General features: G+C 44.9%; 1 long non-coding RNA gene across 1 annotated transcript in view; it reads left to right on the top strand.

Annotated features, from left to right (window-relative positions):
- The window catches only part of LOC110485382, a 14415-nt gene extending 2554 nt beyond the window's left edge, over positions 1-11861 (top strand). The window contains exon 2 of the long non-coding RNA XR_005042044.1: positions 11754-11861. This is a non-coding gene — a long non-coding RNA (uncharacterized LOC110485382). The remainder of the gene's footprint in view (positions 1-11753) is intronic.
- Positions 11862-27419: the final 15558 nt, after the last annotated feature.

Consider the following 27419-nt stretch of genomic DNA (forward strand, 5'->3'; position numbering starts at 1 on the left):
AACCGCCTTAACCCCAAAATGCATTTAGGAATGTCCCTCTGTGAACCCTCTGTGACTTCTAGGAAGATTTTAGCCTCCTTAACCCCAAAATGCATTTAGGAATGTCCCTCTGTGAACCCTCTGTGACTTCTAGGAAGATTTTAACCTCCTTAACCCCAAAATGCATTTAGGAATGTCCCTCTGTGAACCCTCTGTGACTTCTAGGAAGATTTTAACCTCCTTAACCCCAAAATGCATTTAGGAATGTCCCTCTGTGGACACTCTGTGACTTCTAGGAAGATTTTAACCTCCTTAACCTTATTATTTATGTCATGTGATTCATTTTAAGGTCAACGTGAACTGAACTCTCATTTTAATATGATGCATCTGTTCCCTTTTGAAACATTTTTGTTCAAAGCAACATTGAACATGGAATAGTCAGGTCTTGGTGCAGCTAGAAACACAAGCATTATGGACTAGTCAGGTCTTGGTGCAGCTAGAAACACAAGCATTATGGACTAGTCAGGTCTTGGTGCAGCTAGAAACACAAGCATTATGGACTAGTCAGGTCTTGGTGCAGCTAGAAACACAAGCATTATGGAATAGTCAGGTCTTGGTGCAGCTAGAAACACAAGCATTATGGACTAGTCAGGTCTTGGTGCAGCTAGAAACACAAGCATTATGGACTAGTCAGGTCTTGGTGCAGCTAGAAACACAAGCATTATGGACTAGTCAGGTCTTGGTGCAGCTAGAAACACAAGCATTATGGACTAGTCAGGTCTTGGTGCAGCTAGAAACACAAGCATTATGGACTAGTCAGGTCTTGGTGCAGCTAGAAACACAAGCATTATGGACTAGTCAGGTCTTGGTGCAGCTAGAAACACAAGCATTATGGAATAGTCAGGTCTTGGTGCAGCTAGAAACACAAGCATTATGGAATAGTCAGGTCTTGGTGCAGCTAGAAACACAAGCATTATGGAATAGTCAGGTCTTGGTGCAGCTAGAAACACAAGCATTATGGAATAGTCAGGTCTTGGTGTAGCTAGAAACACAAGCATTATGGACTAGTCAGGTCTTGGTGCAGCTAGAAACACAAGCATTATGGACTAGTCAGGTCTTGGTGCAGCTAGAAACACAAGCATTATGGACTAGTCAGGTCTTGGTGCAGCTAGAAACACAAGCATTATGGAATAGTCAGGTCTTGGTGCAGCTAGAAACACAAGCATTATGGAATAGTCAGGTCTTGGTGTAGCTAGAAACACAAGCATTATGGACTAGTCAGGTCTTGGTGCAGCTAGAAACACAAGCATTATGGACTAGTCAGGTCTTGGTGCAGCTAGAAACACAAGCATTATGGAATAGTCAGGTCTTGGTGCAGCTAGAAACACAAGCATTATGGACTAGTCAGGTCTTGGTGCAGCTAGAAACACATGCATTATGGACTAGTCAGGTCTTGGTGCAGCTAGAAACACAAGCATTATGGACTAGTCAGGTCTTGGTGCAGCTAGAAACACAAGCATTATGGACTAGTCAGGTCTTGGTGCAGCTAGAAACACAAGCATTATGGACTAGTCAGGTCTTGGTGCAGCTAGAAACACAAGCATTATGGAATAGTCAGGTCTTGGTGCAGCTAGAAACACAAGCATTATGGACTAGTCAGGTCTTGGTGCAGCTAGAAACACAAGCATTATGGAATAGTCAGGTCTTGGTGCAGCTAGAAACACAAGCATTATGGACTAGTCAGGTCTTGGTGCAGCTAGAAACACAAGCATTATGGACTAGTCAGGTCTTGGTGCAGCTAGAAACACAAGCATTATGGACTAGTCAGGTCTTGGTGCAGCTAGAAACACAAGCATTATGGACTAGTCAGGTCTTGGTGCAGCTAGAAACACAAGCATTATGGACTAGTCAGGTCTTGGTGCAGCTAGAAACACAAGCATTATGGACTAGTCAGGTCTTGGTGTAGCTAGAAACACAAGCATTATGGACTAGTCAGGCCTTGGTGCAGCTAGAAACACAAGCATTATGGACTAGTCAGGCCTTGGTGCAGCTAGAAACACAAGCATTATGGACTAGTCAGGTCTTGGTGCAGCTAGAAACACAAGCATTATGGAATAGTCAGGTCTTGGTGCAGCTAGAAACACAAGCATTATGGAATAGTCAGGTCTTGGTGCAGCTAGAAACACAAGCATTATGGAATAGTCAGGTCTTGGTGTAGCTAGAAACACAAGCATTATGGACTAGTCAGGTCTTGGTGCAGCTAGAAACACAAGCATTATGGACTAGTCAGGTCTTGGTGCAGCTAGAAACACAAGCATTATGGACTAGTCAGGTCTTGGTGCAGCTAGAAACACAAGCATTATGGAATAGTCAGGTCTTGGTGCAGCTAGAAACACAAGCATTATGGAATAGTCAGGTCTTGGTGTAGCTAGAAACACAAGCATTATGGACTAGTCAGGTCTTGGTGCAGCTAGAAACACAAGCATTATGGACTAGTCAGGTCTTGGTGCAGCTAGAAACACAAGCATTATGGAATAGTCAGGTCTTGGTGCAGCTAGAAACACAAGCATTATGGACTAGTCAGGTCTTGGTGCAGCTAGAAACACATGCATTATGGACTAGTCAGGTCTTGGTGCAGCTAGAAACACAAGCATTATGGACTAGTCAGGTCTTGGTGCAGCTAGAAACACAAGCATTATGGACTAGTCAGGTCTTGGTGCAGCTAGAAACACAAGCATTATGGACTAGTCAGGTCTTGGTGCAGCTAGAAACACAAGCATTATGGAATAGTCAGGTCTTGGTGCAGCTAGAAACACAAGCATTATGGACTAGTCAGGTCTTGGTGCAGCTAGAAACACAAGCATTATGGAATAGTCAGGTCTTGGTGCAGCTAGAAACACAAGCATTATGGACTAGTCAGGTCTTGGTGCAGCTAGAAACACAAGCATTATGGACTAGTCAGGTCTTGGTGCAGCTAGAAACACAAGCATTATGGACTAGTCAGGTCTTGGTGCAGCTAGAAACACAAGCATTATGGACTAGTCAGGTCTTGGTGCAGCTAGAAACACAAGCATTATGGACTAGTCAGGTCTTGGTGCAGCTAGAAACACAAGCATTATGGACTAGTCAGGTCTTGGTGTAGCTAGAAACACAAGCATTATGGACTAGTCAGGCCTTGGTGCAGCTAGAAACACAAGCATTATGGACTAGTCAGGCCTTGGTGCAGCTAGAAACACAAGCATTATGGACTAGTCAGGTCTTGGTGCAGCTAGAAACACAAGCATTATGGACTAGTCAGGTCTTGGTGCAGCTAGAAACACAAGCATTATGGAATAGTCAGGTCTTGGTGCAGCTAGAAACACAAGCATTATGGACTAGTCAGGTCTTGGTGCAGCTAGAAACACATGCATTATGGACTAGTCAGGTCTTGGTGCAGCTAGAAACACAAGCATTATGGAATAGTCAGGTCTTGGTGCAGCTAGAAACACAAGCATTATGGAATAGTCAGGTCTTGGTGCAGCTAGAAACACAAGCATTATGGAATAGTCAGGTCTTGGTGTAGCTAGAAACACAAGCATTATGGACTAGTCAGGTCTTGGTGCAGCTAGAAACACAAGCATTATGGACTAGTCAGGTCTTGGTGCAGCTAGAAACACAAGCATTATGGACTAGTCAGGTCTTGGTGCAGCTAGAAACACAAGCATTATGGAATAGTCAGGTCTTGGTGCAGCTAGAAACACAAGCATTATGGAATAGTCAGGTCTTGGTGTAGCTAGAAACACAAGCATTATGGACTAGTCAGGTCTTGGTGCAGCTAGAAACACAAGCATTATGGACTAGTCAGGTCTTGGTGCAGCTAGAAACACAAGCATTATGGAATAGTCAGGTCTTGGTGCAGCTAGAAACACAAGCATTATGGACTAGTCAGGTCTTGGTGCAGCTAGAAACACATGCATTATGGACTAGTCAGGTCTTGGTGCAGCTAGAAACACAAGCATTATGGACTAGTCAGGTCTTGGTGCAGCTAGAAACACAAGCATTATGGACTAGTCAGGTCTTGGTGCAGCTAGAAACACAAGCATTATGGACTAGTCAGGTCTTGGTGCAGCTAGAAACACAAGCATTATGGAATAGTCAGGTCTTGGTGCAGCTAGAAACACAAGCATTATGGACTAGTCAGGTCTTGGTGCAGCTAGAAACACAAGCATTATGGAATAGTCAGGTCTTGGTGCAGCTAGAAACACAAGCATTATGGACTAGTCAGGTCTTGGTGCAGCTAGAAACACAAGCATTATGGACTAGTCAGGTCTTGGTGCAGCTAGAAACACAAGCATTATGGACTAGTCAGGTCTTGGTGCAGCTAGAAACACAAGCATTATGGACTAGTCAGGTCTTGGTGCAGCTAGAAACACAAGCATTATGGACTAGTCAGGTCTTGGTGCAGCTAGAAACACAAGCATTATGGACTAGTCAGGTCTTGGTGTAGCTAGAAACACAAGCATTATGGACTAGTCAGGCCTTGGTGCAGCTAGAAACACAAGCATTATGGACTAGTCAGGCCTTGGTGCAGCTAGAAACACAAGCATTATGGACTAGTCAGGTCTTGGTGCAGCTAGAAACACAAGCATTATGGACTAGTCAGGTCTTGGTGCAGCTAGAAACACAAGCATTATGGAATAGTCAGGTCTTGGTGCAGCTAGAAACACAAGCATTATGGACTAGTCAGGTCTTGGTGCAGCTAGAAACACATGCATTATGGACTAGTCAGGTCTTGGTGCAGTTAGAAACACAAGCATTATGGAATAGTCAGGTCTTGGTGCAGCTAGAAACACAAGCATTATGGAATAGTCAGGTCTTGGTGCAGCTAGAAACACAAGCATTATGGACTAGTCAGGTCTTGGTGCAGCTAGAAACACAAGCATTATGGAATAGTCAGGTCTTGGTGCAGCTAGAAACACAAGCATTATGGAATAGTCAGGTCTTGGTGTAGCTAGAAACACAAGCATTATGGACTAGTCAGGTCTTGGTGCAGCTAGAAACACAAGCATTATGGACTAGTCAGGTCTTGGTGCAGCTAGAAACACAAGCATTATGGAATAGTCAGGTCTTGGTGCAGCTAGAAACACAAGCATTATGGACTAGTCAGGTCTTGGTGCAGCTAGAAACACATGCATTATGGACTAGTCAGGTCTTGGTGCAGCTAGAAACACAAGCATTATGGAATAGTCAGGTCTTGGTGTAGCTAGAAACACAAGCATTATGGACTAGTCAGGTCTTGGTGCAGCTAGAAACACAAGCATTATGGACTAGTCAGGTCTTGGTGCAGCTAGAAACACAAGCATTATGGAATAGTCAGGTCTTGGTGCAGCTAGAAACACAAGCATTATGGAATAGTCAGGTCTTGGTGCAGCTAGAAACACAAGCATTATGGAATAGTCAGGTCTTGGTGCAGCTAGAAACACAAGCATTATGGACTAGTCAGGTCTTGGTGCAGCTAGAAACACAAGCATTATGGACTAGTCAGGTCTTGGTGCAGCTAGAAACACAAGCATTATGGACTAGTCAGGTCTTGGTGCAGCTAGAAACACAAGCATTATGGAATAGTCAGGTCTTGGTGCAGCTAGAAACACAAGCATTATGGACTAGTCAGGTCTTGGTGTAGCTAGAAACACAAGCATTATGGACTAGTCAGGCCTTGGTGCAGCTAGAAACACAAGCATTATGGACTAGTCAGGCCTTGGTGCAGCTAGAAACACAAGCATTATGGACTAGTCAGGCCTTGGTGCAGCTAGAAACACAAGCATTATGGACTAGTCAGGTCTTGGTGCAGCTAGAAACACAAGCATTATGGAATAGTCAGGTCTTGGTGCAGCTAGAAACACAAGCATTATGGACTAGTCAGGTCTTGGTGCAGCTAGAAACACAAGCATTATGGACTAGTCAGGTCTTGGTGCAGCTAGAAACACAAGCATTATGGAATAGTCAGGTCTTGGTGCAGCTAGAAACACAAGCATTATGGAATAGTCAGGTCTTGGTGTAGCTAGAAACACAAGCATTATGGACTAGTCAGGTCTTGGTGCAGCTAGAAACACAAGCATTATGGAATAGTCAGGTCTTGGTGTAGCTAGAAACACAAGCATTATGGACTAGTCAGGTCTTGGTGCAGCTAGAAACACAAGCATTATGGAATAGTCAGGTCTTGGTGCAGCTAGAAACACAAGCATTATGGACTAGTCAGGTCTTGGTGCAGCTAGAAACACATGCATTATGGACTAGTCAGGTCTTGGTGCAGCTAGAAACACAAGCATTATGGAATAGTCAGGTCTTGGTGTAGCTAGAAACACAAGCATTATGGACTAGTCAGGTCTTGGTGCAGCTAGAAACACAAGCATTATGGACTAGTCAGGTCTTGGTGCAGCTAGAAACACAAGCATTATGGAATAGTCAGGTCTTGGTGCAGCTAGAAACACAAGCATTATGGAATAGTCAGGTCTTGGTGCAGCTAGAAACACAAGCATTATGGAATAGTCAGGTCTTGGTGCAGCTAGAAACACAAGCATTATGGACTAGTCAGGTCTTGGTGCAGCTAGAAACACAAGCATTATGGACTAGTCAGGTCTTGGTGCAGCTAGAAACACAAGCATTATGGACTAGTCAGGTCTTGGTGCAGCTAGAAACACAAGCATTATGGAATAGTCAGGTCTTGGTGCAGCTAGAAACACAAGCATTATGGAATAGTCAGGTCTTGGTGTAGCTAGAAACACAAGCATTATGGAATAGTCAGGTCTTGGTGTAGCTAGAAACACAAGCATTATGGACTAGTCAGGTCTTGGTGTAGCTAGAAACACAAGCATTATGGACTAGTCAGGTCTTGGTGTAGCTAGAAACACAAGCATTATGGAATAGTCAGGTCTTGGTGTAGCTAGAAACACAAGCATTATGGAATAGTCAGGTCTTGGTGCAGCTAGAAACACAAGCATTATGGACTAGTCAGGTCTTGGTGCAGCTAGAAACACAAGCATTATGGAATAGTCAGGTCTTGGTGTAGCTAGAAACACAAGCATTATGGAATAGTCAGGTCTTGGTGTAGCTAGAAACACAAGCATTATGGAATAGTCAGGTCTTGGTGCAGCTAGAAACACAAGCATTTCGCTACACACGCAAACACATCTGCTAAAAGTGCGTGACCAATAAAATTTGATTTGATCATGTGGAAGGACCCATGTTCCTATTAAAGATTCTAGAGGCACTTTTATTTGTCTCACATTTCAGTTGGCTAAAACGGTCCAGTAGGATTCTTATGACACATATCACCAGTACAGTATTTCAACAATCTTTTCCACTCATATTGCTGACAGCGATATAACTGCCTCAAACGTTTATTACACTCTGAAGTTAACCGCTTAGCAGCTGAGCTGGCTTCAACGATGACCTTTATTTATGACCTTTTCTGTTTGGCCATGAAGTTTCTGAGCGACCACAGAGCATCACTCAGGGCAAAATATACATATCCTGCAAAGGGCCTAAATGTAAGAAAATAAATGTGCCTAATGATTTCCTCTGGCCTGAAATGGCAGAACACTGAGAGAACTCATCAGAAGACAGTGTGGAGAAACACAACTTGATTTAGACGTGGGGTATGAAACATTTTGTTATATCCTATATTCTGAAATGGTCAAAAAATGATGTGAATAGAGAATACACCCCCAAGTCAGGAAGGTTTACAAGCTGAACAACAAGCCTTATTGGAATGATGAGTTAAGGGACCTGTGGTCTGTAATGTGCAGAGCGGAGCACTTATTTATACAGTGTAAAGATAGGAATACAAGAGGCCATCTAAGAAAGGAATTTAAGATAAAAGACTGCCTATTCTAACACAGATATCAGAGAGGGCAGTTATTAAACCGTGAGTAGATACAGATATGACATACTCTACAGTTCTGGAACCTAATAAGTTAGGAACAAAACAACACAAAAAATTCCAATGGAAGTCCAGGATGAGCAGGGGGAGGTTGAACTCTGATAACACACAGGTACTTAATGAAGAGCAGGGGGAGGTTGAACTCTGATAACACACAGGTACTTAATGAAGAGCAGGGGGAGGTTGAACTCTGATAACACACAGGTACTTAATGAAGAGCAGGGGGAGGTTGAACTCTGATAACACACAGGTACTTAATGAAGAACAGGGGGGAGGTTGAACTCTGATAACACACAGGTACTTCATGAAGAGCAGGGGGAGGTTGAACTCTGATAACACACAGGTACTTAATGAAGAACAGGGGGAGGTTGAACTCTGATAACACACAGGTACTTAATGAAGAGCAGGGGGGAGGTTGAACTCTGATAACACACAGGTACTTAATGAAGAGCAGGGGGAGGTTGAACTCTGATAACACACAGGTACTTAATGAAGAACAGGGGGAGGTTGAACTCTGATAACACACAGGTACTTCATGAAGAGCAGGGGGAGGTTGAACTCTGATAACACACAGGTACTTAATGAAGAGCAGGGGGAGGTTGAACTCTGATAACACACAGGTACTTAATGAAGAGCAGGGGGAGGTTGAACTCTGATAACACACAGGTACTTAATGAAGAGCAGGGGGAGGTTGAACTCTGATAACACACAGGTACTTAATGAAGCGCAGGGGGGAGGTTGAACTCTGATAACACACAGGTACTTAATGAAGAGCAGGGGGAGGTTGAACTCTGATAACACACAGGTACTTAATGAAGAGCAGGGGGGAGGTTGAACTCTGATAACACACAGGTACTTAATGAAGAGCAGGGGGAGGTTGAACTCTGATAACACACAGGTACTTAATGAAGAGCAGGGGGGAGGTTGAACTCTGATAACACACAGGTACTTAATGAAGAGCAGGGGGGAGGTTGAACTCTGATAACACACAGGTACTTAATGAAGAGCAGGGGGGAGGTTGAACTCTGATAACACACAGGTACTTAATGTAGAGCAGGGGGAGGTTGAACTCTGATAACACACAGGTACTTAATGAAGAGCAGGGGGGAGGTTGAACTCTGATAACACACAGGTACTTAATGAAGAGCAGGGGGGAGGTTGAACTCTGATAACACACAGGTACTTAATGAAGAGCAGGGGGGAGGTTGAACTCTGATAACACACAGGTACTTAATGAAGAGCAGGGGGGAGGTTGAACTCTGATAACACACAGGTACTTAATGTAGAGCAGGGGGAGGTTGAACTCTGATAACACACAGGTACTTAATGAAGAACAGGGGGGAGGTTGAACTCTGATAACACACAGGTACTTAATGAAGAACAGGGGGGAGGTTGAACTCTGATAACACACAGGTACTTAATGAAGAACAGGGGGGAGGTTGAACTCTGATAACACACAGGTACTTAATGAAGAGCAGGGGGAGGTTGAACTCTGATAACACACAGGTACTTAATGAAGAGCAGGGGGAGGTTGAACTCTGATAACACACAGGTACTTAATGAAGAGCAGGGGGAGGTTGAACTCTGATAACACACAGGTACTTAATGAAGAGCAGGGGGAGGTTGAACTCTGATAACACACAGGTACTTAATGAAGAGCAGGGGGAGGTTGAACTCTGATAACACACAGGTACTTAATGAAGAGCAGGGGGAGGTTGAACTCTGATAACACACAGGTACTTAATGAAGAGCAGGGGGAGGTTGAACTCTGATAACACACAGGTACTTAATGAAGAGCAGGGGAGGAGGTTGAACTCTGATAACACGCAGGCACTTAATGAAGAGCGGGGGGAGGTTGAACTCTGATATCACACAGGTACTTAATGAAGAGCAGGGGGAGGTTGAACTCTGATAACACACAGGTACTTAATGAAGAGCAGGGGGAGGTTGAAGGGGGGGTTGAACTCTGATAATACACAGGTACTTATGCTTAATGAAGAGCAGGGGGAGGTTGAACTCTGATAACACACAGGTACTTAATGAAGAGCAGGGGGAGGAGGTTGAACTCTGATAACACACAGGTACTTAAAGAAGAGCAGGGGGAGGTTGAACTCTGATAACACACAGGTACTTAATGAAGAGCAGGGGGGAGGTTGAACTCTGATAACACACAGGTACTTAATGAAGAGCAGGGGAGGAGAAGAAGGGGTTTGCAAGTTTGTTCTCAGGTAACAAAAATGTGGCGTATTTTGAGTAAGAATTTTATAAAAACGTTCACTGAACACTGGAAAACACAATGTCAGAACCCTGTTATTTCTAGCATTATATATAACATTCCCAACATAAGAACAGAGTTTGGTAGGATATAATTTTATATAATGTTCCCAACATAAGAACAGAGTTTGGTAGAATATAACTTTATGTAACGTTCCCAACATAAGAACAGAGTTTGGTAGGATATAACGTTCCCAACATAAGAACAGAGTTTGGTAGGATATAATTTTATATCATGTTCCCAACATGAGAACAGAGTTAGGTAGGATATAATTTTATATCATGTTCCCAACATAAGAACAGAGTTTGGTAGGATATCATTTTATATAACGTTCCCAACATAAGAACAGAGTTTGGTAGGATATCATTTTATATAACGTTCCCAACATAAGAACAGAGTTTGGTAGGATATCATTTTATATAACGTTCCCAACATAAGAACAGAGTTTGGTAGGATATCATTTTATATAACGTTCCCAACATAAGAACAGAGTTTGGTAGGATAATATTTTATATAACGTTCCCAACATAAGAACAGAGTTTGGTAGGAGTGCTTTTAGCTTTGCCCCATCACCATGGAACATTTTACAAAAAGGATATAAAGCTGGATCCTTTTATTCTGATTGATGATTTTGGACAGCTGTTTTGTTTTCTTTTAGGTACTTTGGGGTTCCTTCGGCTTGTTTTGGGTCTGAATACTTATATTCATAAATGTGCAAAAATGTCTAAAACAGTTTTTCACTTTGGCATTATGGGCTATTGTGATGTCATTATGGGATATAGATGTGTAGATGTGTAGATTGATGAGGAAAAAAGTGATTTAATCAATTTTAGAATAAGGCTGTGACGTAACAAAATGTGGAAAAAGTCAAGGGGTTTGAATACTTTCCGAAGGCACCATATTTATTTGTTCCCTCTCTAGGGTTATTGTTATTGCTTGGATTACCTTATCTACTATTATGTATTGATATTGATACGTTCTTTATGCCCAGTGTCCACACAGCACATCAGTACAAGAAGCCTCATATCTGCTGGATACACTAGTTGAGCAGGGTGACCATCTGGAAGGATCCCATCAAGGCCTTTTCATTTCTTGGACTGTGCTCTCGTCTTCGCTGCAGCCAAGGTTTATTGTTTGGTATATCAGCCAACACAGCCTAATTCTGGCACTGATACCACTGTTATTAGACAATATATTTACTTGCCGTGTTTGTGGGTGCAGAGAAAATTAGCACCATGCAGACTAAACGTTTATGACATGAAGTTATTTGAATGTGCAAAGATCTTGCATGATATATGATCTGTGTTTTTGTATTTGAGGGACATGTTTCTCTAAGCTCCAAACTTGCTCTGGGCAGAAGTTACCCTCTGGGAAATGTACAGCTGTCATACCCAACTAGACAACTGTGCATTTGGCCACAAAGACCTCATCTGACTTTACAGCCATGGTCTTCTCACAATGCAGTGAGCACTGTGTCGTTGTATTTTAAAATGTTAGACAAACCACTTCCCATGAGACAATAGCTTGTCATTTAGTGGGTTAGGCCAATAGTCTACCCTTTTGCAGTGTGACTTTGAGGTTATACAACACAGAGGCTTCATTCAGGTAGGTCATCATGGCCATGTCCTCAATCTTGTCGTACTTAGGGGGGTTCATCTCATAGATGTCTGCATCTTTGAACTCTTTTCCTTCCTGAAACAGTCAGAAATCTAGATTACACACAGATCAAACTGGACATGACTGAATACTTCTTGCTCATTAAATACAAGTTTAATAATTAAAAAATATATATCCATATTTAATCCAGCTACTTAGTTAACACCCACTGACACATAACTAACTGGTGATTGTTGACCTGTCAACATTCTATGTCATTTTTAAATAGCAGTAATAAAAATGATCTGTTTTAAGGTGATATATTGTCTGCCCTTTTGCAGTGTGACTTATCGAGGAAACTTGCGGGGCGGGGGACTATGCGGGGCGGGGGCCTATGTGGGGCGGGGGCCTATGCGGGGCGGGGGCCTATGCGGGGCGGGGGCCTATGCGGGGCGGGGGACTATGCGGGGCGGGGGCCTATGCGGGGCGGGGGCCTATGCGGGGCGGGGTCCTATGCGGGGCGGGGGCCTATGCGGGGCGGGGGACTATGCGGGGCGGGGGACTATGCGGGGCGGGGGACTATGCGGGGCGGGGGCCTATGCGGGGCGGGGGCCTATGCGGGGCGGGGGACTATGCGGGGCAGGGGACTATGCGGGGCAGGGGACTATGCGGGGCGGGGGACTATGCGGGGCAGGGGACTATGCGGGGCGGGGGACTATGCGGGGCGGGGGACTATGCGGGGCAGGGGACTATGCGGGGCAGGGGACTATGCGGGGCGGGGGACTATGCGGGGCAGGGGACTATGCATTTATGTAAACAACAGCTGGTGCACGATATCTAAAGAAGCCTCAAGGTTTTGCTCGCCTGAGGTAGAGTATCTCACGATAAGCTCCAGACCACACTATCTACCTAGAGAGTTTTCATCTGTATTTTTTGTACATGTAGCTGTCTACATACCACCACAGAGTGAAGTTGGCACTAAAACCGCACTAAATGAGCTGTATACCGCCATAAGCAAACAGGAAATGCTCATCCAGAGGCGGCGCTCCTAGTGGCCAGTGACTTAAATGCAGGGAAATTTAAATCAGTTTTACAGAATTTCTATTGGCATGTTAAATGTGCAACCAGAGGGGAAAACATTCTAGACCCCCTTTACCCCACACACAGAGACAAGAACAAAGCTCTCCCTCGCCCTCCATTTGGCAAATCTGACGCTAACTATCATCTTGATTCCTGCTTACAAGCCAAAATTAAAGCAGGAATCACCAGTAACTCGGTCTATAAAAAAGTGGTCAGATGAAGCAGATGCTAAACTACAGGACTGTTTTGCAGCACAGACTGGAATATGTTCTGGGATTATTCAGATGGCATTGAGGAGTACACCACATCAGTCACTGGCTTTATCAATAAGTGTGCCGAGGACGTCGTTCCCACTGTGACTGTACGTACATACCTCAACCAGAAGCCACGGATTACAGGCAACATTCGCACTGAGCTAAAGGGTAGAGCTGCCACTTTCAAGGAGCGGGACTCTAACCCAGAAGCTTTTAAGAAATCCCACTATGCCCTCCGACGAACCATCAAACAGGCAAAGCGTCAATACAGGACTAAGATTGAATCGTAGTACACCGGCTCCGATGCTCATCGGATGTGGCCGGGCTTGCAAACTATTAGACTACAAAGGAAAGCACAGCCGCGAGCTGCCTAGTGACACAAGCCTACCAGATGAGCTAAATTACTTCTATGCTCGCTTCTAGGCAAGTAACACTGAAACATGCATGAGAGCATCAGCTATTCCGGATGACTTTGTGATCACGCTCTCCGCAGCCGATGTGAGTAAGACCTTAAAACAGGTCAACATTCACAAGGCCGCTGGGCCAGATGGATTACCAGAACGTGTACTCTGAGTATGCGCTGACCAACTGGCAGGTGTCTTCACTGACGTTTTCAACCTCTCCCTGTCTGAGTCTATAATACCAACACGTTTCAAGCAGACCACCATAGTCCCTGTGCCCAAGAACACTAAGATAACCTGCCTAAATGACTACCGACTGGTAGCACTCACGTCTGCAGACATGACATGCTTTGAAAGGCTGGTCATGGCTCATATCAACATCATTACCCCAGAAATCCTAAAACCACTCCAATTTGTATAGCACACCAACAGATCTAGCCATTATGCAATCTCTATTGCACTCCATACTACACTTTCACACCTGTACAAAAGGAACACCTATGTGAGAATGATATTCATTGACTACAACTCAGCGTTTGACACCATAGTGCCCTCAAAAGCTCATCACTAAGCTAAGGACCCTGGGACTAAATACCTCATTGACCTCATTGACCTCATTGACTCTGTACCGGTACCACCTGTATATAGCCTCCACATTGACACGTTGACTCTGTACCGGTACCCCCTGTATATAGTCTCCACATTGACTCTGTACCGGTACCCCCTGTATATAGTCTCCACATTGACTCTGTACCGGTACCCCCTGTATATAGCCTCCACATTGACTCTGTACCGGTACCCCCTGTATATAGTCTCCACATTGACTCTGTACCGGTACCCCCTGTATATAGCCTCCACATTGACTCTGTACCGGTACCCCCTGTATATAGCCTCCACATTGACACATTGACTCTGTACCGGTACCCCCTGTATATACCCTCCACATTGACACGTTGACTCTGTACCGGTACCCCCTGTATATAGCCTCCACATTGACTCTGTACCGGTACCCCCTGTATATAGCCTCCACATTGACTCTGTACCGGTACCCCCTGTATATAGCCTCCACATTGACACATTGACTCTGTACCGGTACCCCCTGTATATAGCCTCCACATTGACTCTGTACCGGTACCCCCTGTATATAGCCTCCACATTGACTCTGTACCGGTACCCCCTGTATATAGCCTCCACATTGACTCTGTACCGGTACCCCCTGTATATAGCCTCCACATTGACTCTGTACCGGTACCCCCTGTATATAGCCTCCACATTGACTCTGTACCGGTACCACCTGTATATAGCCTCCACATTGACACGTTGACTCTGTACCGGTACCCCCTGTATATAGTCTCCACATTGACTCTGTACCGGTACCCCCTGTATATAGCCTCCACATTGACTCTGTACCGGTACCCCCTGTATATAGCCTCCACATTGACACATTGACTCTGTACCGGTACCCCCTGTATATACCCTCCACATTGACACGTTGACTCTGTACCGGTACCCCCTGTATATAGCCTCCACATTGACTCTGTACCGGTACCCCCTGTATATAGCCTCCACATTGACTCTGTACCCGTACCCCCTGTATATAGCCTCCACATTGACACATTGACTCTGTACCGGTACCACCTGTATATAGCCTCCACATTGACTCTGTACCGGTACCCCCTGTATATAGCCTCCACATTGACTCTGTACCGGTACCCCCTGTATATAGCCTCCACATTGACTCTGTACCGGTACCCCCTGTATATAGCCTCCACATTGACTCTGTAGTGGTACCCCCCTGTATATAGCCTCCACATTGACTCTGTAGTGGTACCCCCCTGTATATAGCCTCCACATTGACTCTGTACTGGTACCCCCCTGTATATAGCCTCCACATTGACTCTGTACCGGTACCCCCTGTATATAGCCTCCACATTGACACATTGACTCTGTACCATTAAGCATTTCACTGTAAGGTGTGTCACCTGTTGTATTTGGCAGATGTGACAAATACAATCTGTTTTGAAGTGTTTGCAACTGATGTTGGGACTTTATTAGATATGCAGTGAAATGAAGTGTGACATTTATCCTAACTGAGTGCAGTGAACCACTTCTATATGGAAATGAAAGGCGTGTGAAAAGGCAGAGGAGAGGTGATTGGGGAGTGGTAACAGGTTTGGAGGATAGGGGAGTGGTAACAGGTTTGGAGGATGGTGGAGTGGTAACAGGTTTGGAGGATAGGGGAGTGGTAACAGGTTTGGAGGATAGGGGAGTGGTAACAGGTTTGGAGGATAGGGGAGTGGTAACAGGTTTAGAGAATAGGGGAGTGGTAACAGGTTTGGAGGATAGGGGAGTGGTAACAGGTTTGGAGGATAGGGGAGTGGTAACAGGTTTGGAGGATAGGGGAGTGGTAACAGGTTTGGAGGATAGGGGAGTGGTAACAGGTTTGTAGGGAAGGGGCGTAATTAGGAGCAATTGGGAGTCCTGTTTATATGACCATGTTCAGAAACGGGTGTGTCAGAAATACATCCAGTTTGCACAGCAATATATCTCAGGTAATTTGGCTTTGGTTTATTGACAGATTTGCTGCCATTTGAGAGAGAGGATATGACCATACAGACTCCACCATATAGACACACCAATGATCAATGTTTAGAAGTAGAAAACTTCACATTCAGTAGCCAAATTGGAAGACTGATTTAAATCATGGGAAAAATTGAAAATATTCCTGTCTGTGTGTAACCTTCATTTAACTAGTGGCATGACCCTTCACAACAAGTTGATTTTGCCAAAGATTGTGTATTATATTGACAAGATATTCGAGTGACCACTCTAACAATGGAAATACATGTCCTCAAAGATGGAAGGCAGGGGGGAGGAGACGAGATTAGGCAGGACCCTTTTAGCCAATGAGAGGGCAGATACACGTGTTAACAACAGATAGATAGAGGACTCATATTTGTATCTGTGCCATTATAGTGTCTCTGACCGCATGGGCAGTGCCATTGAGGCTATCTCCATTTTAGAGCGGTCAATTATATTCTTCTTCATTGGCTGATGGCTCCCAACTCATAGGAATCCCAACCTGATTTCTAGTAATTAAGGGCTAAATTGAAGGTTATGATAATTTGATTTAGCTGAACCCACTGTGTTAGTGCTGGTATGGAATAAAAGCCTGTACCCCATGTGGATGGGCTGTCCAGAACAGGAGTTGCAGGCCCCTGATATACTGTTATTAACTGACAGATGTCATTAAGCAGTTGAGGAAACTGTCATTATAAAAGTGTGATTGTACATTTGTATTTTAGCAGGGCTTTGGGGGGATCGGATAGTAACTGCTGATCCAATACATTTTGCTCTGTAAAATGACCTGCAAAGTTGTTTTGCCTGAGACGCCCCAGAGCCTTGGCTCACGTCAGCATTTCATTTACATGATTCAATCCATTAAAATGTCAAAGCCACAAAAAATCTAAATCTGGATGTGGTATGTCACATGCTGTGGCATGGACCCACAAAACATCCAATCTTGGCTCGGTTAATTCAGATTTTATTTTCCATATTACATATCTCACTGTAAATCTATTACGGTGTCAGCAATGTGATGACCTCATGGTCGATTAATAAGGTCAAAATAATGTGCTGGCCTGTATCAGATCTCTCTGTGGTCCACAGTATAGGTATGAGGTCTTCACCTTTTAGCACGCAGTGTGAAATCAATGGAAGACTAAATGTAATATGAATCTAATGCATTTACAATAAGAAACACTTGGATCAAATGGGGAGCTGTTGTGTTTTACAGAATGCTTTACAGATCTTTGGACAAACAAGTCCACAATTATTACCCCCTGCCTAGTGACCTTCTCCAACCATGACCGTGTTCCAGAACTGGCTGCCTAAAGTAGTTTGGGATTTCTTCATGCTTCATGACCCTGCCTCTTAGAGATGGTATCAAACCTGCTGAGCTGTTCATGAAACTCCAATTTGATCCCAATACAGTCGAAGCAAACTAAAGCAACAGATATTTTACAAGCCCAATATGTCCATGTTCAGAAACGGGTGTGTCAGAAATACATCCAGCTTCCACAGCAATATATCTCAGGTAATATGGCTTTGCTTATTTGGCAGATTTGCTGCCATTTTCACCAGAGGATATGACCATACAAACTCCACTAGACACCAGAGGATATGACCATACAAACTCCACTAGACACCAGAGGATATGACCATACAAACTCCACTAGACACCAGAGGATATGACCATACAAACTCCACTAGACACCAGAGGATATGACCATACAAACTCCACTAGACACCAGAGGATATGACCATACAAACTCCACTAGACACCAGAGGATATGACCATACAAACTCCACTAGACACCAGAGGATATGACCATACAAACTCCACTAGACACCAGAGGATGTGACCATACAGACTCCACTAGACACCAGAGGATATGACCATACAAACTCCACTAGACACCAGAGGATGTGACCATACAAACTCCACTAGACACCAGAGGATATGACCATACAAACTCCACTAGACACCAGAGGATATGACCATACAAACTCCACTAGACACCAGAGGATGTGACCATACAAACTCCACTAGACACCAGAGGATATGACCATACAAACTCCACTAGACACCAGAGGATATGACCATACAAACTCCACTAGACACCAGAGGATATGACCATACAAACTCCACTAGACACCAGAGGATGTGACCATACAAACTCCACTAGACACCAGAGGATATGACCATACAAACTCCACTAGACACCAGAGGATGTGACCATACAAACTCCACTAGACACCAGAGGATATGACCATACAAACTCCACTAGACACCAGAGGATATGACCATACAAGCTCCACTAGACACCAGAGGATATGACCATACAAACTCCACTAGACACCAGAGGATGTGACCATACAAACTCCACTAGACACCAGAGGATATGACCATACAAACTCCACTAGACACCAGAGGATATGACCATACAAACTCCACTAGACACCAGAGGATGTGACCATACAAACTCCACTAGACACCAGAGGATATGACCATACAAACTCCACTAGACACCAGAGGATGTGACCATACAAACTCCACTAGACACCAGAGGATATGACCATACAAACTCCACTAGACACCAGAGGATGTGACCATACAAACTCCACTAGACACCAGAGGATATGACCATACAAACTCCACTAGACACCAGAGGATATGACCATACAGACTCCACTAGACACCAGAGGATATGACCATACAAACTCCACTAGACACCAGAGGATATGACCATACAAACTCCACTAGACACCAGAGGATATGACCATACAAACTCCACTAGACACCAGAGGATGTGACCATACAGACTCCACTAGACACCAGAGGATATGACCATACAAACTCCACTAGACACCAGAGGATATGACCATACAAACTCCACTAGACACCAGAGGATATGACCATACAAACTCCACTAGACACCAGAGGATGAGACCATACAAACTCCACTAGACACCAGAGGATATGACCATACAAACTCCACTAGACACCAGAGGATATGACCATACAAACTCCACTAGACACCAGAGGATGTGACCATACAAACTCCACTAGACACCAGAGGATATGACCATACAAACTCCACTAGACACCAGAGGATGTGACCATACAAACTCCACTAGACACCAGAGGATATGACCATACAAACTCCACTAGACACCAGAGGATGTGACCATACAAACTCCACTAGACACCAGAGGATATGACCATACAAACTCCACTAGACACCAGAGGATATGACCATACAGACTCCACTAGACACCAGAGGATATGACCATACAAACTCCACTAGACACCAGAGGATATGACCATTCAAACTCCACTAGACACCAGAGGATATGAACATACAAACTGCACTAGATACCAGAGGATATGACCATACAAACTCCACTAGACACCAGAGGATGTGACCATACAGACTCCACTAGACACCAGAGGATATGACCATACAAACTCCACTAGACACCAGAGGATATGACCATACAAACTCCACTAGACACCAGAGGATGTGACCATACAGACTCCACTAGACACCAGAGGATATGACCATACAAACTCCAAACGTTTGACTGGTACTGTATGTGGGCACTACTTCATATTAGAGGATTTGGGATATTTCAGCCACACCAGTTGATGACAGGTGTATAAAATCGAGCACACAGCCGTGTAATCTCCATAGACAAACATTGGCAGTGGAATGGCCTTACTGAAAAGCTCAGTGACTTTCAACGTGGCACCGTCAAATTCCGGCCTTGCTCTAGCTGTCCCGGTCAACTGTAAGTGCTGTTATTGTGAAGTGGAAACATCTAGGAGAAACAATGGCTCAGCCGTGAAGTGGTAAGCCATACAAGCTCACAGAACGGGACCGCCGAGTTCTGCTGCTGGCTATTGTTTTTGTTTGAATGATGCATCTGGACACAGTACCAGCTTCTTGTTTCACCTGGCTGCTGGTTCCTTCATTTGAGGAGTCACCTGAAGCTAGAGAGGAATAGGAGATCCAGTAGGAATGTAGTGCTGAGGCAGAGGGCTCAGTGAGGACGACTGGCTACTACTCTGAACTGTATATGTGGAGAGCTTTCTGGTGCCCAGAGCTGCTGTGGCAGATGGCTCAGTGAGGACGACTGGCTACTACTCTGAACTGTATACGTGGAGAGCTTTCTGGTACCCAGAGCCGCTGTGGCAGAGGGCTCAGTGAGGACGACTGGCTACTACTCTGAACTGTATATGTGGAGAGCTTTCTGGTGTCCAGAGCCGCTGAGGCAGAGGGCTCAGTGATGATGACTGGCTACTACTCTGAACTGTATACGTGGAGAGCTTTCTGGCACCCAGAGCTGCTGAGGCAGATGGCTCAGTGAGGACGACTGGCTAGCACTATGAACTGTATATGTGGAGAGCTTTCTGGCACCCAGAGCTGCTGAGGCAGATGGCTCAGTGATGATGACTGGCTAGCACTATGAACTGTATATGTGGAGAGCTTTCTGGTGTCCAGAGCCGCTGAGGCAGAGGGCTCAGTGATGATGACTGGCTACTACTCTGAACTGTATACGTGGAGAGCTTTCTGGTGCCCAGAGCTGCTGAGGCAGATGGCTCAGTGATGACGACTGGCTAGCACTATGAACTGTATATGTGGAGAGCTTTCTGGCACCCAGAGCTGCTGAGGCAGAGGGCTCAGTGAGGACGACTGGCTAGCACTATGAACTGTATATGTGGAGAGCTTTCTGGTGTCCAGAGCCGCTGAGGCAGAGGGCTCAGTGATGATGACTGGCTAGCACTATGAACTTTGTGTGTGGAGATCTCTCCTCTCCTTCTTGCTTATGAAGCACCTGGAGAGATTCATGTTATATAACTTTAATACATTTTTATTAAGGTTGAACTGCTCATGCTAATTAAGATATCCACATCTTTAAAGATGTTTCATTGTGTTTCTATTGTGGTGATCCCCTGCCTGTTTCCTAAATATAACACACTGTGTCTGTATGGTCACCAACTGTCAGGGAAAGCCCTCACTACATGCTGACTCAGACAGTTAGGGTGGAGAGGTTAACTGTGGTTATTTTAAATGTTTTGTTTGGCTCCTCCCATTCCCAATGCTTTAGGCTCCTCCCATTCCCAATGCTTTAGGCTACTCCCATTCCCAATGCTTTAGGCTCCTCCCATTCCCAATACTTTAGGCTCCCCTGATTCCCCAACGCTTTAGGCTCCGCCGATTCCTCAATGCTTTAAGGCTGTCACGTTCGTCGTCTGGAGATAGAGAGGAGGACCAAGATGCGGCGTGGTAAGTGTTCGTCATTTTAATGGAAAAACGGAACACAACAAAACAACAACGTGACAACCGTGAAGCTAATGAATAATCGTGCTGACACAAACACTACACATAGACAATCACCCACAATTCACAATGACAAAACAGGCTACCTAAATATGGTTCCCAATCAGAGACAACGACTAACACCGGCCTCTGATTGAGAACCATATCAGGCCAAACACAGAAACAGACAAACTAGACATACAACATAGAATGCCCACTCAGATCATACCCTGACCATACAAAACATAGAAACATACAAAGCAAACTATGGTCAGGGCATGACAAAGACTCCTCCGATTCCCTATGGTTTAGGCTCCTCCAATTTCCCAATGGTTTAGGCTCCTCCGATTCCCCAATGCTTTAGGCTCCTCCGATTCCCCAATGCTTTAGGCTCCTCCAATTTCCCAATGCTTTAGGCTCCTCCAATTCCCCAATGCTTTAGGCTCCTCCAATTTCCCAATGCTTTAGGCTCCTCCAATTTCCCAATGCTTTAGGCTCCTCTGATTCCCCAATGCTTTAGGCTCCTCTGATTCCCCAGTGCTTTATGCTCCTCTGATTCCCCAATGCTTTAGGCTCCTCTGATTCCCCAATGCTTTAGACTCCTCTGATTCCCCAATGCTTTAGGCTCCTCTGATTCCCCAATGCTTTAGACTCCTCTGATTCCCCAATGCTTTAGGCTCCTCTGATTCCCCAATGCTTTAGGCCCCTCCGATTCCCCTCTAGGATCTCTTTTAGGGACCTCCAATAACCTTTGCAGTGTCAGGTATAAAAAGGCCCTTGGCCTTTAGTGCCCTCTATTGAAGAGTAGTTACTACATGTTGTTTGGAGATTTTGAAATAAATAGTAAGGCCCTTGAGGTGGGTCATGTTCATTAATACTTCCCAACCCTCTCCTCAGGGATCCCCAGATATTTCACAAATGTGACGTAGCCCTGAACTGGCACACCTGATTCTATTAGTCAAGAACTTGGAGATAGTTGGCTATTGGAATCAGCTGTGCCAGTTTAGGGCTACAACAAATATATGAAACATTAGGTGATCCCCGAGGAGAACAAGCAATGAAAAACATCTTCAAACATTTTGCAAAGGAAAAAACTCAAATGTATGGTTGGCCCTTGGTAATAGAATGTCTGAAAGTTGTGCAACATCATGGAAAAATAATCCCTATGTACCTTTTATGACCAGAGATCTGCTAATGAATCCTCATCCTGCTGACTTTATCCCGTCTCCACAATGTTTCTGATTGTTTACCAGACCACGTCTTGGACATTGTATAGTGCTCCTTGTTTTATCACCTTTACCTGGTTGTAATCTGGTTAGTTGATATACATACAACTAGAAAACCAGTTTACTACCATAAAATATCTCTCTCTCACTCAACAATTTCAAAGATTTTCCTGAGTTACAGTTAATCTAAGGAAATCAGTCAATTTAAATAAATGCATTAGGACCTAACCTATGGATTTCACATGGCTGGGAATACAGATATGCATCTGTTGGTCACAGATATCTTAAAAAAAGGTAGGGGCGTGGATCAGAAAACCAATCAGTATCTGGTGTGACCACCATTTGCCTCATGCAGCGCGCGACACATCTCCCTTTCGCATAGAGTTGATCAGGCTGTTGACTGTGGCCTGTAGAATGTTTCCTCTTCAACGGCTGTGTGAAGTTGCTGGATATTGGAACATGCTGTCGGTCATGCATGCTCACGCTGTCGTACACTTCAATCCAGAGCAACCCAAACATGCTCAATGGGTGACATGTCTTGTGAGTATGCAGGCCATGGAAGAACTGGGACATTTTCAGCTTTGAGTACAGATCTTTGTGACATGGACCCATGAATTGTCATGAAACATGAGGTGATGACGGCAGAATAAAGGCATGACAATGGGCCTCAAGATCTCATCACAGTATCGTTGTGCATTCAAATTGTCATTGATAAAATGCAATTCTGTTTGTTGTCCGTAGCTTATGCCTGCACATACCATAACCACATCGTCACTATTGGGCTCTCTGTTCACAACGTTGACATCAGCAAACCGCTCGCCCAAACAACGCTATACATGTGGTCTGCGGTTGTGAGGCTGGTTGGACATACTCCCAAATTCTCTCAAACGATGGTAGAGAAATTAACATTAAATTCTCTGGTAACAGCTCTGGTGGACAATCCTGCAGTCAGCATGTCAATTGCACAATCCTTCAAAACTTGAGACATCTGTGGCATTGTGTTGTGTGACAAAACTGAACATTTTAGAGTGGCCTTTTATTGTCCCCAGCACAAGGTGCACCTGTGTAATGAACATGCTGTTTAATCATCTTCATGATATGCCACACTTGTCAGGTGGATGGAATATCTTGGCAAAGGAGAAATGCTCACTAACAGGGATGTAAACAAATGTGTGCACAAAATTTGAGAGAAATAAGCTTTTTGTGAGTACGGAACATTTCTGGGGTCTTTTTATTTCAGTGAATGAAACATGGGACCAACACTTTACATGTTGCGTTTATATTTTTGTTCAGTGTAGTATAAAATAGTATTTTAAAACATTAGACAAACCACTTCCCATGAGACATTAGCTTGTCATGTAGTTGGTTAGGCCAATAATTTCCCCTTTTGCAGTGTGACTTATCAGGTTGCAGTACAACCTGTCATTTAAATGGATTTTTATTTGGATTTCATGTAATGGGCGTACACAAAATAGTCCAAATTGGTGAAGTGAAAAAAAATAAAAATTTAAAAAATGTGAAAACATTTCAAACTGAAAAGTGGTGTGTACATACTATGTATTCACCCCCTTTGCTAGGAAGCTTGAAAATAAGATATGGTGTAACCAATTACCTTTAGAAGTCACAGAATTAGTTAAATAAAGTCCACCAGTGTGCAATCTAAGTGTCACATGATCTGTCACATGATCTCAGTATATATACACCTGTTCTGAAAGGCCCCAGAGTCTGCAACACCACTAAGCAAGGGGCACCACCAAGCAAGTGGCACTTTAAAGACCAAGGAGCTCTCTAAACAGGCCAGGGACAAAGTTGTGTAGAAGTACAGATAAGGGTTGGGTTATAACAAAAAATACCCGAAACTTTGAACATCCCACGAAGCACCATTAAATACATTATTAAAAAACGGAAAGAATATGGCACCACAACAAACCTGCCAGGAGAGGGCCGCCCACCAAATCTCACCGACCAGGCAAGGAGGGCATTAATCAGAGAGGCAACAAAGAGACCAAAGATAACCCTGAAGGAGCTGCAAAGCTCCACAACAGAGATTGTAGTATCTGTCCATAGGACCACTTTAAGCCGTACCCTCCACAGAGAGGGGCTTTACTGAAATGTGGCCAGAAAAAAATATATTGCTTAAAGAAAAAAATAAGCAAACACGTTTGGTGTTCAGCTAAAAGGCATGTGGAAGACTCCACAAACATATGGTCCGCCACTGACCCAGAGGATAGGGTGATCACTCTCTGAGGCCAACGTGTGTAAAGTCTTCAATCAGGTCAACACCCGCAAAGCCACGGGGCCCTACGGTATTCCAGGGTGCATTCTCAGAGCAAAGCCACGGGGCCCTACGGTATTCCAGGGTGCATTCTCAGAGCAAAGCCCTGGGGCCCTACGGTATTCCAGGGTGCATTCTCAGAGCAAAGCCATGGGGCCCTACGGTATTCCAGGGTGCATTCTCAGAGCAAAGCCATGGGGCCCTACGGTATTCCAGGGTGCATTCTCAGAGCAAAGCCACGGGGCCCTACGGTATTCCAGGGTGCATTCTCAGAGCAAAGCCACGGGGCCCTACGGTATTCCAGGGTGCATTCTCAGAGCAAAGCCACGGGGCCCTACGGTATTCCAGGGTGCATTCTCAGAGCAAAGCCACGGGGCCCTACGGTATTCCAGGGTGCATTCTCAGAGCAAAGCCCCGGGGCCCTACGGTATTCCAGGGTGCATTCTCAGAGCAAAGCCCCGGGGCCCTACGGTATTCCAGGGTGCATTCTCAGAGCAAAGCCCTGGGGCCCTACGGTATTCCAGGGTGCATTCTCAGAGCAAAGCCCCGGGGCCCTACGGTATTCCAGGGTGCATTCTCAGAGCGTGCGCAGAACAGCTGGCAGGCATATTCATGGTCATTTTCAACCTCTTTTCATCCCCACGTGTTTTAAGATGATCATCATCATTCCTGTTCACAAAAACTCCAAGGCTTCATGCCACATGACTACCATCCTATAGCACTCACGTCTGTAATCATGAAGTTCTTTGAGAGGTTGGTTATAGCACACATCAACAACATCATCCCAGTCACCCTAGATCCACTCCAATTCACATACCACACCAACAGATCAATAGATAATGCAACACCAATTGTACTCCACACTGCCCTCACCCACCTACATAAGAAACATACTGTACACTGCATTCGGAAAGTATTCAGACCCGTTTAATTTTGACATCTTATTACGTTACAGCCTTATTCTAAAATGGACTAAATCGTTTTTTCCCCCCCTCATCAATCTACACACAATACCCCATAATGAATAAGCAAATCTATAAAAATGTAAAACCGAAATGTTACATTTACATAAGTATTCAGACCCATTACTAAGTACTTTGTTGAAGCACCTTTGGCAGCAATTACAGCCTCTAGTCTTCTTGGGTATGACGCTACATGCTTGGCACTCCTGTTTTTGGGGGAGTTTCTCCCATTCTTCTTTTGTTTCTCATGGTCTAAGAGTCCAAGTGGGCTGTCATGTGCTTTTTACGGAGGAGTGGCTTCCGTCTGGACACTCTACCATAAAGGCCTTTTTGGAGGAGTGCTGCAGAGATGGTTTTCCTTCTGGAAGGTTCTCCCATCTCCACAGAGGAACACTAGAGCTCTGTCAGAGTGACCATTGGTTTCTTGGTCACCTCCCTGACCAAGGCCCTTCTCCCCCAATTGCTCAGTTTGGCCGGGCGGCTCTAGGAATAGTCTTGGTGGTTCTTCTTTCATTTAAGAATGATGGAGGCCACTGTGCTCTTGGGGATCTTCAATGCTTTTTTTGTACCTTTCCCCAGATCTGTACCTCGACACAATCCTGTCTCTCTACAGACAAGTCCATCATCCTCATGGCTTGGTTTCTGCTCTGACATGCACTGTCAACTTTAGGACCTTATATAGACAGGTGTGTGCCTTTCCAAATCATGTCCAATCAATTGAATTTACCACAGGTGGACACCAATCAAGTTGTAGAAACATCTCAAGGATGATCAATGGAAACAGGACAACAGCCTCTCCCGCAACGCGAGTAACACCAAGGAGCTGATCTACAGAAAACATGGGGCGAGCAGTGGAGCGGGTTGATATTTTCAAGTTCCTCGGGGGAACAAATCATTAAGGATTTTAAAAATGGTCCACACACACACAAGCACACTCGTGTCTCTTCTAACCTCATAAGGTTGAAAAGGTTTGGCACTGGCTCTGAAATCCTACAAAAGTTCTACAGCTGCACCATTGAGAGCATCTTGACTGGCTGCGTCACCGCTTGATACGGCAACTGCACCGCCCTCGATCACAGCCCAGTAGACAGCCCAGTAGACAGCCCAGTAGTCAGCCCAGTAGACAGCCCAGTAGACAGCCCAGTAGACAGCCCAGTAGACAGCCCAGTAGACAGCCCAGTAGACAGCCCAGTCCTGCCATCCAGAACCTCTATATCAGGCTGTGTGAAAGGAACCGCTTGGTATGGCAAGAGCATCGCCCTCGATCACAGCCCAGTAGGCAGCCCAGTAGACAGCCCAGTAGACAGCCCAGTAGACAGCCCAGTAGTCCCTGCCATCCAGGACCTCTATATCAGGCGGTGTGAAAGGAACCGCTTGGTATGGCAAGAGCATCGCCCTAGATCACAGCCCAGTAGGCAGCCCAGTAGGCAGCCCAGTAGACAGCCCAGTAGACAGCCCAGTAGACAGCCCAGTAGTCAGCCCAGTAGACAGCCCAGTAGACAGCCCAGTAGACAGCCCAGTAGACAGCCCAGTAGACAGCCCAGTAGACAGCCCAGTAGTCAGC

The sequence above is a fragment of the Oncorhynchus mykiss genome, unplaced genomic scaffold (assembly GCF_013265735.2).
Source record: "Oncorhynchus mykiss isolate Arlee unplaced genomic scaffold, USDA_OmykA_1.1 un_scaffold_216, whole genome shotgun sequence".
NCBI lineage: Eukaryota > Metazoa > Chordata > Actinopteri > Salmoniformes > Salmonidae > Oncorhynchus > Oncorhynchus mykiss.